Below are 5,599 nucleotides of genomic sequence, written 5' to 3'. Positions count from 1 at the left end.
CAGTTTGGAGTGTACTTGTCTTTCCACCTCATTTTTTTAAAAAAAATGTGTACGTAGTTGCTAAGAGGTTTTGGGATGAAGCTGCAAAGGAATCTAATGAACAGATTTCTTTAGCACTTGAAAGTATTCAAAAGGCACCATAAATATTGCTTCAGTAATTCTTATAACAGTCCTGTAAGGTAGGCCAGTACTATCTGTCCTTATTTTTCAGATGTGGGGGTAGAAAAGAGACTACCTGGTCACTAGGTGAGTTCATGGCTGAAGTGAGCTTTAAACTAAGGACACTGTAACCTTAGTCACAATTTCTGCCAGCCTTCCCCAAACCTGATTCCCTCCCAATGTTTTGGACTACAGCTGCTATCAGCCCCAGCCAGGATGGCCAGTGGTGATGTAATATGTAGTTCAAAGCTGTGGGAAGGTTCTGTGTCATTTGTAGGTTCAAATACTGCCTGTTTCTATCTTATCTAACTAGGGTTCTCTTCTCCTTCACCCTCACTGCTCAGTTCCTGCAGACAGAGGAAAAAAACTGGAACAAAGCTGGAAGCTTAGATTTCTAAGCGGGAGAGAGGAAGAGCAACCCCAAACTAAGATAACATCACCTATGAAGTCAGGGTTGTCCTTGACAGGTCTGTGGACAATCTGTTAGAGAGTTATCTTATTTCTTCTAGATACCAGGTTTCTTCAGTCTTTTCATTATATTCCTGTGCCTTTAATATGGATGTTGTACAACCTAGACCTGACTTGACCTTGGAGCTGATATTTGGACAGATTTTTACAGCTGGTGGAGCACCAACCAGATCCTGACTGAGCAGAGGGAATAGTGGTGGTCCCTCATGACAGCTGGGCCAGTGGGAAGAATCCAGTATTTGATGTTCAACACGCAACATGTGTCCTTAGGACTGAGACTCTGGAACAGGGGAGGTTGTTTTGACAGCTTCTTGCTGCACAACTGATATCCTGGTTCTAGTGGCTCAGTTGTTTCTGGGGGTTTCATGTCTGCACAAAGGGCAACTCTTTAGAGAAGGAAGCTCTTTGGAAACATAGGAAGCTGCCTTGACCTTAGCTGGCCCATCTTCCCCAGTAGGAACAGTTTTGACTTGCAGCCATTCCCCAGAGTTCCCAGCAAGTTTACCAGGCGATGGCAGGAACAGGACCTGGGACCTATGACCTTCCACCATGGAGCTATAGCCCCTAATTTTCATGGAGACTTTATGGACCTCATTTTCGCAGAGACCTCCATGAAAATAATTGCTCTGCTATTAAATAAGAACTGGTCCGGTACACATTCTTGGCACAAACCATCCTCATGGGAAACCATTGCTCTGATCATTGAGGAAGGAAGGGGAACACAACTATTTTGGGCATGGAAGTCCCTGATTACTTCCCACTGAGTCATACCTGTCTGCGTCCTATTGTTTCAGCATAGACATGGCAGCAGCTGGAAAAAAGAATCACATGGGAAAACATTTGGGTGAAGTCCCTTCCCATGCACTTCAACCAACTATAGGATTTAAGTTGGCCAAGATGTAATTCACCAGCCATTTTTGTTTGTTTACCTTTGCTAAGGATTGCTTCTCAGTGGGCTCTCAGCGTTAGTCATAGAAGAGTTGGAAGGGGGCAGAAGGCCATTGGGTCCAAACCACGGCTCAGCGTAGGACTCCCAGTTAAACCTTCCCTCTCAGTTGGCTGTCCAGCTGCATGCTGAACAGCTCCAGTGTGGGACAGCCCACAACCTCTTATTGGTTCCATTGTCATGCTGCTTTAATCAGGAAATTCTTACTGACGTTCAGCCAGAATTTGGTTTCCTGTAACTTAAGCCTGTTATTCCATGTCCTGCACTCTGGGATGACTGAGAAAAGATCCTGCCCTTCCTCTATGTGACAGCCTTTCAAGTACCTGAGAAGCACTATCATATTTCCCCTCAGTCTTCTCTTCTAGAGGCTAAACAATCCCAGTTCTCTTCTCACAGGACTTTGTCTCTGGTCTCTGGATCATCCTCGTTGCCCTCCTCTGAGCCTTTTCCAGTTTGTCTGCATCCTTCTTAAACTGTGGTGCCCAGAACTGGACACAGTACTCCAGATGAGGCCTAACCAGTGCTAAGTAAAGGCCAGTGGACTGAATCAGTAGATGTGGAGCTAGAAAGCTGGAGGTTTGGATAGTGAATGCTGTTCACTTTTGCGGGATCTGACATGATCACTTCTATTTCCAAGCATTTATTATGGTGCTATAACTCTGAGGCCATTGGACTGAGACCCAGGTAAGTAGAGACTTCTGCTTAGAACAGGGGGAGTTGGCCTGTTGCACTTGGCCTGATTACAAAAACTCTGGGCAAACAACTTCTCCAGCACCCTGGCAAAAGGAATTTGTCCCTTCTGCAGTCTGCAGGGTAGGAAGCCTGGGAGAGACAGAGAAAAAGAGAGAAAGAAGGGAGACGCAGAAGGAGAGGGAAAAGGTAGCATCTGGTCTGTTGCTGGCTTTGGTCCCACCCCATATCAATATGTTTATTTATTATTTATGGATTTATATCCTGCCTTTTTCCTGCAAAGGGCTCAAGGCAGCTTACATCATTCTCCTCCTCCATCTTATCCCCACAACAATGACCCTGTGAGGTAGGTTGGGCTGAGAGTCTGTGACTGGCCCAAAGTCACCCAGTTGCTCCATGGCTGAGCGGGGACTAGAATCCCGATCGTCTGAGTCCCAGTCCCACGCTCTTAACCACTACGCCACACTGGCTCTCACATGTTGTCCCTGATAAATTATGTTCATGGGAAAGCAGCCATCAGCAAAGAAAATTCTTACCCTGCACACAAGTACTTTAGAAGGTAGACATAGCCATGGGCAAGCCATGCTGGGTCACCCAAAAAGTCCACTGAGTACCGCATTTGGTCCAGCTTCCAGGATTGCTCAAGCAGGATGGGTACCAGCTAATGTGCTGACCTTGAAAAACATGCCAAAGAGGCAGGGTTAGACCAGGAACGCTCTTGAGGATTTTTGATTATTGGTTTCTTTTTTGTGACTATGGTAAAATATTTGAAAAGATGAATGGGGTGTTAAGGTATTTTCTTCTTAGAGCATACAAGTTTAGCATTTCTTTGATGCACAGTATGAATTTAAAGCCCAAAATGGCCAAACTGTTCCAACTCGATGTTAATATTTTAAAGTAATTATTCTTTGATTTTTGATCTTTATTAACAAGAAAAATAATATATGCATGGCTGAAGAAATTTTCTAGTAGTGCCAGGTGTGAAATGCCCTAAATAAAGTATATATGTTGGCTTAATAATATAGAGTGAATCAGTGTATCAATTTTAAACTGTTACTTCAGCAGAGTCCTAAGGATGGTGTAAACTTCAGACTAATTTAAATTGTTTTTAAATGACAAATTCTGTACCCATAACGAACAGGTTAATAACTGCTGTAACCCATTTTCGTAATCATTCCTACGCTATAGCAATGTCTAGATACTGAACACTGTGAAGGCACATCTGGAGGATGCTTGAATCGCACCTGCTGCAGAAGTGAGCTTAGCCTATGTGATGAGATGAAATTAGTTGCAGTGCTCTTTCCCAGATGTTTGGGTGGAGGTATGACATGATTGATCTCCAGATTCACAAGTGCTGACCTGCTATTACTGAAGTCACATAGTAGATTTATTTGCATTGCTACATTTCCCAGTTGCCATTGCCATTGTGTAGTTGAGACCTTAATCGTGTTGAAGTTTTAGCAATTAGCGCTTGGCTGGTGAATACTGAGCGCTGTAAGGCTTGTTTCTCTCCAAACATGCATAGGATTGCATTCCAATTTTATATATGTACTCAGAGCTGCTGCCATGCAACTTGAGGAGGTAAATATCATACTCCCAAATGGCCTTCCATTCAAATACTGACCCAGCCCAGATCTGGTTAGCTTCAGCCGGGAAGCACTCACGACATTCAAAGCAGGGTCTGTAACAGGAGAAAGCCCCGATCATTTCAGTTTCTTCATTTAAGATTCCCCTTTGAGAAAATAGCAACCTATTATCCTCCTCCACAAACATTTGCTGGAAGAAAAAGAAAAACTCAATTTTACATTAAGTTGCCTTCATATTTCACCTGAAATGAAATGGATTGCTGGATTGTATTCCAGAGCAAGAAAACTGGGGTTGCATTAGCCCAACAGGGACCATTTTCAGATATATATTGCAGTGCAATGGAAAATGGAAAATGCACTTGGAACCTTTGAGAAAAATGAGTGAGGCTGGAAGATGTGCATTTTTCCTTCTTGTGGGCTAAAGCAATTTAAGAGGTGAGGAAAACACACAGAGGAAAGGAATTAGGATGCTGAACTTCTGTCTGTTGGCTTCCTGTTGACACAGGAGATTGGAGTGACTGACAGCAGCTCAAATAATCAACACACACCCATTGCTTAAGTTGCATGCAGTCTGAACCTGACACAGGTCCCTGTATTTGTTCCCATACGAAGAGGATAAAAGCCTAGCAGTGACGTGTCGGACTGGGGACCTGTGAGACCTGGATTCTAGTCCCTACTCAGCAATGGTCTCATTGGGTGACTTTAGGCCAGTCATGAACTCTCAGCCTAGCCTACCTCATGGGGCTGTTGTGAACAGGAACAACAAGAGGGAGAGCCATGTACAATTTTGTTGTAAGAGGAAAAAGGGTGGGATATAAATGTAATCCAATAATAACTAGGCTGCAATCCTGTGTGCGCTTACTTGGAGGTTATTATTACTTTTAATAAATTAATTTAACCTACCTTCCCACCCCAAAAGGGCAATCGAGGCAGCCAACAAAGAGATCCACCCCTCCATCCTAATTTTGTTAAAGTTGCATGAAACCCCGAGGGACATTGCAGCACAAGCCATGCACAGGAATGTTTTGGCGAAGTCAGCTTCAAAGGAATCAGGAACTAACCAGCTTTGTCCAGCTGCTACGCCCAAATTCGGAGGAAAGAGAAATCCACACCCGGATCTCCCACATCTGACCCCAAGTTGAGAGATCAGTCTCTCCACCCTGAGTCAGAATTCAAGGTTTCATAGTTGGGCATGTAAAGGGCATCATGCCAAGCCTAGACAGGAGAAAGTCCTACAACTCCCACCATTATTGTCTGCCCTCCCCCGAAAAGTTGTACTGCAACTCCGATCAACCTACGCTAATATGCCTAAGTAACATACATCGGCAGGTGGAGTACAAAGACAGCTGGGGAGCCGCATGCTTCCCACCTATGATCGAACGCCATCGCACGCAAGGTCGTTTTCACCACGTCCCCGAACCAACGCCGAGCGAGCCGCAGACCTGACAAGGAATGTGCCACGCATTCCTGCTCCCGCTTCCTCGCCCCCTCCTTGCCAAGCAAAAGCCGCGGAGCAGAAACGCTGGGCGTGAAGCGCAACCTATAGAATCCACCCCGTGAACCGCGCCACGCGCACCCGCCCCCCCCCTCCGCCCGCCGGTTTCCTCGAACCATTGCGAAGGAGTCGGGCCGAGCCCCTCCTCCGCCCACTCGGGACGCTTCGAGCCAATAGGTGCTGAGCCTCATTTGCATATTTCCATTCTGATAAGTTTAGGCGCCTCCGGGGCGAAGCAAGCGCGGTGGCGGTTGG

Source organism: Varanus komodoensis, unplaced genomic scaffold (assembly GCF_004798865.1).
Source record: "Varanus komodoensis strain SLA01 unplaced genomic scaffold, ASM479886v1 scaffold43, whole genome shotgun sequence".
Classification (NCBI taxonomy): domain Eukaryota; kingdom Metazoa; phylum Chordata; class Lepidosauria; order Squamata; family Varanidae; genus Varanus; species Varanus komodoensis.
The sequence above is the reverse complement of the archived record's forward strand: the minus strand, read 5'-3'. Positions refer to the sequence as shown.